Genomic DNA, 12,930 nt, shown 5'->3' with positions numbered 1-12,930 from the left:
TTTTTATTTTTCATACTGGCCACCTGTGGGAATCGAAACCCACGCTACATCCCTGCCGGCCATTCCCTCCCCTACCCTGGACGACGCTGGGCCAATTGTGCGCCGCCCCATGGGTCTCCCGGTCGCGGCCGGCTACGAAAGAGCCTGGATTCGAACCAGGATCTCTAGTGGCACAGCTACTGCGCCACTCGGGAGATATCCTTGGTCTTTCTCTTGACACGTTTACATATGGGGACAGACACACTACCACTGTAGCCAGAAAGCAGGAAATAAGGTAATGTAGCTCATGTAGATCAGAGTGTACCAGGATCTGTCTGGAGCTATTTTGGTACTCTCCTTGGATCCAATGGTCTCTGTTATGGGCGGTTTTTGTAGACATGTTTTTTGCGATAGAGGTCATGGCCCATACTTGTTTTGGTACAAGACCAGTGAATGGATAGAGCGGGGTTTAGTCATCGAGCCAAGTGCTAAATATAGTAACACGTCCCTAGCAGCTTAGAGCTGTGGTTGGTTATCCTGCACTTTGACAAAAACATTCAGCCTCAGATTCAGCTTTCCCACCTAAAGTTTCCATCATCCAGTGCTTTAAGCCAGGGGAGGGAGATCGCTACAGTAGGAACCGGTCACAGAAGAAGCAGCCAGTGACCCACACTGAAGAGACTGTGGTGTGTGTGTGTATGTTTGTCTAAAGTGGGCCAAAGGAAACTGTGTTACGTAGGACACTTAATCCCTTCATGAATTGCATGATCTATCCTCAGTTTTGTCAGCACATGACAGGTCTCAAGTAGCAAAGGGCACTTCCTGGGACACATGACTGGAAATTGAATCATACTGTAGCTTTAATACAAATGAAATCTATATACCATAAAGTAATTACACTTAAAAGTCACAGACAAATTCTCAGCCTTGAGGCTGTAGTTGGAGCAAGCATAGGGGCCAACTAAATCTAGCGCTAGCTAGCTACAATGTACCCTCAATCTGAGCGCTAGCTAGCTACAATGTACCCTCAATCTGAGCGCTATATGTAGCTAGCTACAATGTACCCTCAATCTGAGCGCTATAGGTAGCTAGCTACAATGTACCCTCAATCTGAGCGCTAGCTAGCTACAATGTACCCTCAATCTGAGCGCTATAACTAGCTAGCTACAATGTACCCTCAATCTGAGCACTAGCTAGCTACAATGTACCCTCAATCTGAGCGCTCTAGCTAGCTAGCTACAATGTGAGCGTTATAGCTAGCTACAATGTGAGCACTATAGCTAGCTGTCTACAATGCACACTATCGCCTGTAGAAGCCTCAGCAGGGACCCTGTGTTATGACTGTTTCTCACTGTGGAGCTGTCCTCTGCTAATACATATCCAGAAATGACTAAGTGCCAAAATACACTGTAGTTAAGCAATTTCCTGATTAAAAAACTACTATTTTTCCCGTGGTTACCTCACCATCCTCTATCTTCCTCAGTTTCTGTTTCTCTATGTCAGTGATGTGTGCATGCAATGTGTCTCCACATAGGGAACCGAGAGCGCCACTGAATCAGGGGTGTGGTTTCTAGAGGCCTTACCATCAATGCACTTCCTTAAATGGGTTCTGAAGGCACCGTGGCTAAGTATCATTACCTAGGGTCAGTGCCCTACAATTGTGACCCTTCGGAATTGAGGAGCGCTGGCTGAGGGGTTTTAGGGTATTGTTTTGTATTTATTAATCTAGGTGTTCTTACCTATTTATTTTATTTGTGCTGTTGTAGAATAAACAATGTACATTGTTTGCCCCCCATGACGAGGGTGCTCTTTGTAAGTTTGTTTTCAGCTTTTGTTGAATTAGAATATGTGCTGTGCCAGTGGTGTAGGGTGGCAACAGCCAGGAGAGAAACTTCCAAAATCCTCTGGACTTTTACTGCCTTGTTGTCGATACTGTGCCTCATATTTAAGATTTTGATTATTTTCCACAATTATTTTCTCATATGATATTTGCACAAAACTTGATCAAATTAGATTTGAATGACTTTCCTAGTCATGTTAATATACTTTTGAACAACATGTTGTATAAGTACAACTGTCTTTTTTTTATAGCGTTATTCTATTTATCTTTAGTCAAACTCTTGCATAGTTCTAAACCATTAGATGTCTATGTTAGAAATCATTGCTTCATGCACCAATCAACATTGCCATATTCCTGGTTAGCGTTCTGTTTTATCCATATACTTATGTATGTTTTTCATATAATTAGCAACAATCTATCAAATATCCTGTATACATAGTGTACACTGAGTGTACCAAACATTAGGAACACCTTCCTAATATTGAATTGCACCACCCCTTTTGCCCTCAGAACAGCCTCAATTTGTTGGGGCATGGACTCTACAAGGTGTCGAAAGCGTTCCACATGGATGCTGGCCCATATTGATTCCAATGTTTCCCATAGTTGTGTCAAGTTGGCTGGATGTCCTTTGGGTGGTGGACCATTCTTGATACAGATGGGAAACTGTTGAGGATGGAAAAACCCAGCAGCGTTGCCGTTCTTGACACAAACCGTTGCGCCTGGCACCTAATACCATACCCCGTTCAAAGGCACTTAAATACCCTCTGAGTGGTACACATACACAATCCAGGTCTCAATCGTCTCCAGGCTTAAAAATCCTTCTTTAACCTGTCTCCTCCCTTTCGTCTACACTGATTTTGAAGTGTATTTAACAAGTGACATCAGTAAGGGATCATAGCTTTCACCTGGTCAGTCTGTCATGGCAGGTGTTCTTAATGGTTTGTATACTCAGTGTATAAGTACATATTTTGGCAGAAATAGGATTTACTATTTACTGTACATGTATTGCATGACGTTTTAGATACCGGTACGCTTTATTGCTGTGTCATTAAAGTGTGTAAAATCCTTCCGCCCCTGTTTTTCTCCGATTTTGTTTTTTACTGATTGCCATATTGTGAATCCCTACCATGCATGATTCCTTTAATACTTGAAGACTGCTTGTGGTAAGCGAGATGGTGCAATGCTCTGGCTACCAACAGTCCCTATGCGCCTCAGTCATATACAATAAATTATCACCCTATAATACCCTCCACAATCAGCCTCTGATTATCTTTGCTGCCAAACGTGCTTCCAACAAGTAACTATTAACTGGGGGGTGTGAAGACAATGAAGACGTCTTCGTTTTCTTTTTTTGTAAATTAATTTAGAAACAAATCTATAATGTGTCTTTTACTTTGGAAATGTGGAGCAGGTTGTGTATATAAGTAGGAAATAAATCCAATTTAATAAATGTTTAGATTGAATTTAAAGGCAGCAAAATGTTAAACTGGGCAAGGGGTGTGTAGACTTTCACTAGGCACTGAACTGTAGGCCTCTTTCCCTAATTACCTCACCATACTACTGTTCAGACATGTTGGTGTCATGACCTCCTGTGAACAGTCATGTATAACGTTCCCCTTACGGGCTGTTTGTTTCTTTGTTTGGGAGTCAATAATGGGACTTGAATCCACAACAATATTCTCTAGGGACGTATGGTAAACAGTTTGGTCTGGAACAGTTTCTCAACCGTACTAGTGTAGTGTATCCCACGTTATCAAGACTCCCTCAGGGCAAGAAGAGCGGGGGCTCTCTTTCTGAGTACTGACATCCTCCCAAAATAGAAGGGGAACACGAGTGGGCGTCAGCGCTGGCAAAACAGACATTGTGCTGGGATTGACATTGACCGTCCTGTTGCTGCCTCAGCTGTGCGAGCGCCTTCAGTTCTCTTTGACTGACTCAGAAAATTTATCTTGGAGTTATATAACTTGTCAACATTTGAGCATTCACCCTTAGAAGAGGAACATCTCTGATTCTCACAACTGTTGGGACTATTGTTCTCCTACAGTAGGTGCAGTGAATGTATATTTTGCAACTTTTTCTTTAATTCATCATTGGGTTTTATGGGTTGTTTTCCACCCGTGACTTGAATCTCTGTCTAGACGACCATGGTGATGGAGAATTACCACACTTGTGACGAGAACATTTTGTCCATTTGTACCATTCAATTTCCAATGGCATAGAATCCATCCGTGACCCTGCTGAAGGACTGAGAGAGCATGTGCTCTGGCTCTCCCCAACGGCATCTGCCTCGATGTGGGCATCATGACTGGCTCAGGAATTGTTGTCTCACCTAAAGGTGTCCTCATGGACAGTGGTCCCTATGGGCTATTGCTGGTCATCTGGCCTCTCAGCGGCATCTTTTCGGTGCACTGTGCTACGCAGAGTTGGGAACCACAATCACCAAATCGGGCGCTAGCTACGCCTCCATCCTGGAGTCGTTTGGCGGTTTACTGGCGTTTATCAGGCTGTGGACGTCCAATCCTGCTCCTCGAGCTGGTGTGATGAACTCGATTCAAAGAGCACTCCGTAAACCACGTCCCGGTGGGCAGAGCCAAAAATATGGTATTTTCAGCTGCATACTAAACCGAAAGAAAAAGATGCAAAAACGAGACTTAAGAATGGGAAGCATATATAGCACACATACCGCTTCTAATATATATATATTTTTAGGGGGTAGATCAGCTTTAATATTGCAAATAAATTGTAACTTCCATCAATGTAAATGTCTGCATCACTTCCAATCCCCCATATGTTTTTTTCTCTCACAAATATATATACACTGCTCAAAAAAATTAAGGGAACACTTAAACAACACATCCTAGATCTGAATGAATGAAATAATCTTATTAAATACTTTTTTCTTTACATAGTTGAATGTGCTGACAACAAAATCACACAAAAATTATCAATGGAAATCAAATTTTTCAACCCATGGAGGTCTGGATTTGGAGTCACCCTCAAAATTAAAGTGGAAGACCACACTACAGGCTGATCCAATTTTGATGTAATGTCCTTAAAACAAGTCAAAATGAGGCTCAGTAGTGTGTGTGGCCTCCACGTGCCTGTATGACCTCCCTACAACGCCTGGGCATGCTCCTGATGAGGTGGCGGATGGTCTCCTGAGGGATCTCCTCCCAGACCTGGACTAAAGCATCCGCCAACTCCTGGACAATCTGTGGTGCAACGTGGCGTTGGTGGATGGAGCTCAATTGGATTCAGGTCTGGGGAACAGGCGGGCCAGTCCATAGCATCAATGCCTTCCTCTTGCAGGAACTGCTGACACACTCCAGCCACATGAGGTCTAGCATTGTCTTGCATTAGGAGGAACCCAGGGCCAACCGCACCAGCATATGGTCTCACAAGGGGTCTGAGGATCTCATCTCAGTACCTAATGGCAGTCAGGCTACCTCTGGCGAGCACATGAAGGGCTGTGCGGCCCCCTAAAGAAATGCCACCCCACACCATGACTGACCCACCGCCAAACCGGTCATGCTGGAGGATGTTGCAGGCAGCAGAACGTTCTCCACGGCGTCTCCAGACTCTGTCACGTCTGTCACATGTGCTCAGTGTTTGCCAATCTTGGTGTTCTCTGGCAAATGCCAAACGACCTGTGGACGTCGGGCCCTCATACCACCCTCATGGAGTCTGTTTCTGACCGTTTGAGCAGACACATGCACATTTGTGGCCTGCTGGAGGTCATTTTGCAGGGCTCTGGCAGTGCTCCTCCTGCTCCTCCTTGCACAAAGGCGGAGGTAGCGGTCCTGCTGCTGGGTTGTTGCCCTCCTACGGCCTCCTCCACGTCTCCTGATGTACTGGCCTGTCTCCTGGTAGCGCCTCCATGCTCTGGACACTACGCTGACAGACACAGCAAACCTTCTTGCCACAGCTCGCATTGATGTGCCATCCTGGATGAGCTGCACTACCTGAGCCACTTGTGTGGGTTGTAGACTCTGTCTCATGCTACCACTAGAGTGAAAGCACCGCCAGCATTCAAAAGTGACCAAAACATCAGCCAGGAAGCATAGGAACTGAGAAGTGGTCTGTGGTCACCACCTGCAAAACCAGTCCTTTATTGGGGGTGTCTTGCTAATTGCCTATAATTTCCACCTGTTGTCTAATCCATTTGCACAACAGCATGTGAAATTTATTGTCAATCAGTGTTGGACAGTTTGATTTCACAGAAGTGTGATTGACTTGGAGTTACATTGTGTTGTTTAAGTGTTCCCTTTATTTTTGTGAGCAGTGTATATACATACATACATACATACATATACATATCCTTAAAAAATATATATTTATCTTTATTACTTTCCAACCCCACCACCCCTTCCCTAATTGGAGTAAACTAGTGAACAACAATGCTTAGGCCTCTACTTCCAGCTTATACATACTATATACATTTTATGGACACAGTTAATTTTACAATCATTCTATTTTGTTGGTTTTTACTCCTGAACTGCCTATAAGACTTCCGCTTCTAAGACTTGCTTTCAACGAGAATGACAGATCTATAACTCACATTTCTTAGGGATTTTTGTCTGGTCCCCCAAAACTTTACATATTGCAGCTTTAATAAATATAATATATTTCAGTAGTAAACAGGGAAACAAGGTGTCCCAGACAGTTCATAATAGAACATGCCAGAGTGGGGCATTGTTTACTAGGCTACATAAATTATTGGGATCATCTGGTTACCACCATTGTTTGGAGTACATTGAGTTCGTTGACAAAACAGACCATGGACCTCACAATGGGCCTCAGGATCTCATCACAGTATTTTTGTGCATTCCAATTGCCATCGATAAAATGCAATTGTGTTCGTTGTCCATAACTTATGCCTGCCCATAGCATAACCCCACCGCCAACATGGGGCACTCTGTTCACAACGTTGACATCAGCAAACCGCTCGCCCACAGGACGCCATACACATGGTCTGCGGTTGTGAGGCCGGTTGGACATTCCTGCAGTCAGCATGCCAATTGCACGCTCCCTCAAAACTTGAGACATCTGTGGCATTGTGTTGTGTGACAAAACTGCACATTTTAGAGTGGCTTTTTATTGTCCCCAGCGCAATGTGCACCTGTGTAATGATCATGCTGTTTAATCAGCTTCTTGATATGCCACACCTGTCAGGTGGATGGATTATCTTGGCAAAGGAGAAATGCTCACTAACAGGGATGTAAACAAATTTGTGCACAACATTTCAGAGAAATAAGATTTTTGTGTGTATGGAACATTTCTGGTCACAAAGCATTAACTGGTGGTCTCACAATGTTATGACTTACAAAACATAGCCGAATGGACCAATGTGTATGCTGTAAATTGCATACAGAAGCAATAAGCACATAACGGATATATTAATTACAATATGAGCTCTCAAACAGGGATTTGATTATTAAAGTGTTTTGTTTTTAATTGCTCAAGGATTACATGTTAATACGCTACTTCATTTAGCTAGGCTTAAGTTACTCAAGGTCAATACACTGTAAAACCATGAAACATGTGACACATTTATAAACTAAACATTAGGCATTTTAATTTGCCAGTAAGTGTTCTCTTGTTATTTCAGCTCATGAAACATGGTACCAACACTTTACATGTTGCGTTTTATATTTTTGTTCAGTGTATTTGTCAAATGTCCGCAGTGGGTCTGTGTAAACTATGCGATTACAGTTGAAGTCGGAAGTTTACATACACCTTAGTCAAATACATTTAAACTCAGTTTTTCACAATTCCTGACATTTAATCCTAGTAAAAATTCCCTGTCTTAGGTCAGTTAGGATCACTACTTTATTTTAAGAATGTAAAATGTCAGAATAATAGCAGAGAGAATGATTTATTCCATCACATTCCCAGTGGGTCAGAAGTTTACATACACTCAATTAGTATTTGGTAGCATTGCCTTTAAATTGTTTAACTTGGGTCAAATGTTTCGGGTAGCCTTCCACAAGCTTCCCACTATAAGTTGGGTGAATTTTGGCCCATTCCTCCTGACAGAGCTGGTGTAACTGAGTCAGGTTTGTAGGCCTCCTTGCTCGCACACGCCTTTTCAGTTCTGCCCACGCATTTTCTATAGGATTAAGGTCAGGGCTTTGTGATGGCCACTCCAATACCTTGACTTTGTTGTCCAAGCTTGAACTTCCTGACTGATGTCTTGAGATGTTGCTTCAATATATCCACATAATTTCCCTTCCTCATGATGCCATCTATTTTGTGAAGTGCACCAGTCCCTCCTTACGCAAAGCACCCCCACAGCATGATGCTGCCAACCCCGTGCTTCACGGTTGGGATGGTGTTCTTCGGCTTGCAAGCCACCCCCTTTTTCCTCCAAACATAACGATGGTCATTATGGCCAAACAGTTCTATTTTTGTTTCATCGGACCAGAGGACATTTCTAAAAAAAGTACGATCTTTGTCCCCATGTGCAATTGCAAACCGTATTCTGGCTTTTTAATGGCAGTTTTGGAGCAGTGGCTTTTTCCTTGCTGAGTGGCCTTTCAGGTTATGTCGACATAGGACTCGTTTTACTGTGGATATAGATACTTTTGTACCGGTTTCCTCCAGCATCTTCACAAGGTCCTTTGCTGTTGTTCTGGGATTGATTTGCACCTCCTTCCTGAGCGGTATGACAGCTGCCTGGTCCCATGGTGTTTATACTTGCGTACTATTGTTTGTACAGATGAACGTGGTACCTTCAGGCGTTTGGAAATTGCCCCCAAGGATTAACCAATTTTTCTGAGGTCTTGGCTGATTTCTTTTGATTTTCCCATGATGTCAAGCAAAGAGGCACTGAGTTTAAAGGTAGGCCTTGAAATACATCCACAGGTACACCTCCAATTGACTCAAATGATGTCAATTAGCCTATTAGAAGTTTCTAAAGCCATGACAACATTTTCTGGAATTTTCCAAGCTGTTTAAAGGCACTGTCAACTTAGTGTATGTAAACTTCTGATCCACTGGAATTGTGATACAGTGAATTATAAGTGAAATAATCTATCTGTAAACAATTGTTGGAAAAATTACTTGTGTCATGCACAAAGTAGATCGGCATAGCCCTGTCTGGAGTGCCTTTCTACTACATTACCATATACCTGCCTGAAGACATGAGGCCCAAGTTTATAGGCAAATGAAATGGTAAGGATCAGAGCTATACAGGTGCGCAACTTTGGTTGTAGAAGTGGGGGGGCATTATATATATACAGTGAGGGGAAAAAAGTATTTGATCCCCTATTGATTTTGTACGTTTGCCCACTGAAAAATAAATGATCAGTCTATCATTTTAATGGTAGGTTTATTTGAACAGTGAGAGACAGAATAACAACAACAAAATCCAGAAAAACGCATGTCAAACATTTTATAAATTGATTTGCATTTTAATGAGGGAAATAAGTATTTGACCCCTCTGCAAAACATGACTTAGTACTTGATGGCAAAACCCTTGTTGGCAATTACAGAGGTCAGACGTTTCTTGTAGTTGGCCACCAGGTTTGCACACATCTCAGGAGGGATTTTGTCCCACTCCTCTTTGCAGATCTTCTCCAAGTCATTAAGGTTTCGAGCTTGACGTTTGGCAACTCGAACCTTCAGCTCCCTCCACAGATTTTCTATGGGATTAAGGTCTGGAGACTGGCTAGGCCACTCCAGGACCTTAATGTGCTTCTTCTTGAGCCACTCCTTTGTTGCCTTGGCTGTGTGTTTCGGGTCATTGTCATGCTGGAATACCCATCCACGACCCATGTTCAATGCCCTGGCTGAGGGAAGGAGGTTCTCACCCAAGATTTGACGGTACATGGCCCCGTCCATCGTCCCTTTGATGCGGTGAAGTTGTCCTGTCCCCTTAGCACTACCCTGGACGACGCTGGGCCAATTGTGCACCGCCCCATGGGTCTCCCGGTCATGGCCGGGTACGACAGAGCCTGGATTCGAACCAGGATCTCTAGTGGCACAGCTAGCACTGCGATGCAGTGCCTTAGACCACTGCGCCACTCGGGAGAGACTTTCACCCATTTCTCCTCTGAATCATTCAGATGTTCATTGGCAAACTTCAGACGGGCCTGTAAGTGCTTTCTTGAGCAGGGGGACCTTGCGGGCGCTGCAGGATTTCAGTCCTTCACGGCATAGTGTGTTACCAATTGTTTTCTTGGTGACTATGGTCCCAGCTGCCATGAGATCATTGACAAGATCCTCCCGTGTAGTTCTGGGCTGATTCCTCACCGTTCTCATGATCATTGCAACTCCACGAGGTGAGATCTTGCATGGAGCCCCAGGCCAAGGGAGATTGACAGTTCTTTTGTGTTTCTTCCATTTGCGAATAATCGCACCAACTGTTGTCACCTTCTCACCAAGCTGCTTGGCGATGGTCTTGTAGCCCATTCCAGCCTTGTGTAGGTCTACAATCTTGTCCCTGACATCCTTGGAGAGCTCTTTGGTCTTTGCCATGGTGGAGAGTTTGGAATCTGATTGATTGATTGCTTCTGTGGACAGGTGTCTTTTATACAGGTAACAAACTGAGATTAGGAGCACTCCCTTTAAGAGTGTGCTCCTAATCTCAGCTTGTTACCTGTATAAAAGACACCTGGGAGCCAGAAATCTTTCTGATTGAGAGGTGGTCAAATACTTATTTCCCTCATTAAAATGCAAATCAATTTATAACATTTTTGACATGCGTTCTTCTGGATTTTGTTGTTGTTATTCCGTCTCTCACTGTTCAAATAAACCTACCATTAAAATTATAGACTCATCATTTCTTTGTCAGTGGGCAAACGTACAAAATCAGCAGGGGATCAAATACTTTTTTCCCTCACTGTATAGTGTTGCAATGATCATGTGAACGGTGAGGAATCAGCCCAGAACTACATGGGAGGATCTTGTCAATGATCTCAAGGCAGCTGGGACCATAGTCACCAAGACAACAATTGGTAACACACTACGCCGTGAAGGACTGAAATCCTGCAGCTCCCGTAAGGTCCCCTCTGTCGTACCCGGCCATGACCGGGAGACCCATGGGGCGGTGCACAATTGGCCCAGCGTCGTCCAGGGTAGGGGAGGGTTTGGCCTGCAGGAGGGATGTAGCTCAGTTGGTGGAGCATGGCGTTTGCAACGCGAGGGTTGTGGGTTCGTTTCCCACGGGGGGTATGAAAAAAAATAAAATAATAATGTAAGTCGCTCTGGATAAGAGCGTCTGCTAAATCACAAAAAACAAGTGTTGTGCTCAGATGAGACCAAAATCGAGCTCTTTGGCATCAACTCAACTCGCCGTGTTTGGAGGAGGAGGAATGCTGCCTATGACCCCAAGAACACTATCCCCACCGTCAAACATGGAGGTGGAAACTTTATGCTTTGGGGGTGTTTTTCTGCTAAGGGGACAGGACAACTTCACTGCATCAAAGGGACGATGGACGGGGCCATGTACCGTCAAATCTTGGGTGAGAACCTCCTTCCCTCAGCCAGGGCATTGAAAATGGGTCGTGGATGGGTATTCCAGCATGACAATGACCTAAAACACACGGCCAAGGCAACAAAGGAGTGGTTCAAGAAGAAGCACATTAAGGTCCTGGAGTGGCCTATCCAGTCTCCAGACCTTAATCCCATAGAAAATCTGTGGAGGGAGTTGAAGGTTCGAGTTGCCAAACGTCAGCCTCGAAACCTTAATGATTTGGAGAAGATCTGCAAAGAGGAGTGGGACAAAATCCCTCCTGAGATGTGTGTGTAGTATATGAAGAATTATGAGTTTGCTAATGTTTTCAAGTGGAACCTGAGAGGATGTTTATTTAGTGTCAGAGGGAATTGTTTTGTAGTGACACCCCTGTTCGTTGGAGACAGGTGATTGGACAGTAGAGGGAGCCACCCATATTTTTGTATATCTTATAAGTATAGGCTAGAGACAGAGAACGTTAGAGCAGACATTGCAAATTGGGAAACACTGCTCTCCGGATGATATATACATCTGTACACTTATGCTGAAATCTTGTGATATGAATAAAACTTATGATCAAAGTTCAGTATAAGCGGACTCCTTTGTTTAACAGCAATGATTAGCAACATTGACTCGACACTACAAAATGGCGCCCGAACAGGGACCGGTCTGCGTCTCTCCTTTGTTCCATTCATGGGCGCCGAGCTGACTCTCGTTCCAAAGTCATGGCCAGATAAGGGTGAGTTTCCTCACCACTTTGGGCATTTGTTAGTTCGAAGGCTATTTGAGTGTGCACTGGGGAGATGTACCGTGTAAAGTACTTGTGTGTGTTGGTGTGGCTGTTATTGCTGTGGACTAAGGGTCTGTCATAACTATTCTAAATTTGTTTGCACTGGTAAACAGCGCAAATAGGGGGGAGTGTCTATAGAGATATTTTGCTTGAATAGGAATTCAAGAACAATCGATGGAAGGTAATAAGGCCAAGGTATATGTATACAAATTAGGACATTGCGAATCTGGAAAGACCTCTAAACAAGGCGACCTCTTTAAGGTGGGCCGAAAATCCTGTAACGCGTTAGTTGTGTTTTAGGTGAGTCCTGGGGACTGGAGACGGTGGTATATACATTCTATTGCAAGTTACTGCTCATCTTATAGCTGACGAGGTATATGTTTGATGTGACCGCTCATAGAATATCCATAGAACTCGCGGCAGCATAAAGTTAGGGACAAAGGAAAAGGAATTTTACGGCGCAATGTAGGTTACATGCTACATGCTACATGCTACATGCTACATGCTAACATGTGACCTTAGAGGGCCATCGAGATGGAATAAAGCCTCTTAAATTATGTTTGTGTGTGTAGAATTTAAGTTCTATGCTTTGTGAGCTCTGTTAAATGTTGTTTGGCTATGAGGAGAAAACGGAGTTACAGCGGGACTGTTAACTTTCTGTTTGGCTTGGGGAGAGAGCTGCTTGAGGGCTCCCTTCCATGGTGAAATCGTAGTGATGAATGTACTGCGCATGCGTGTGATTTTACGACACTAGATTACGACACGTGTGATTTTACGACACTAGAGTGACGTAGGGGTAAATAGGTCACTCTGCTACACTGTGCAAGGGGGGAGACACAGACAAACGTAGAGATTTAGAGTCTAATG

The sequence above is a fragment of the Coregonus clupeaformis genome, chromosome 14 (assembly GCF_020615455.1).
Source record: "Coregonus clupeaformis isolate EN_2021a chromosome 14, ASM2061545v1, whole genome shotgun sequence".
Taxonomy (NCBI): domain Eukaryota; kingdom Metazoa; phylum Chordata; class Actinopteri; order Salmoniformes; family Salmonidae; genus Coregonus; species Coregonus clupeaformis.
Note: the sequence above shows the minus strand (reverse complement) of the source record.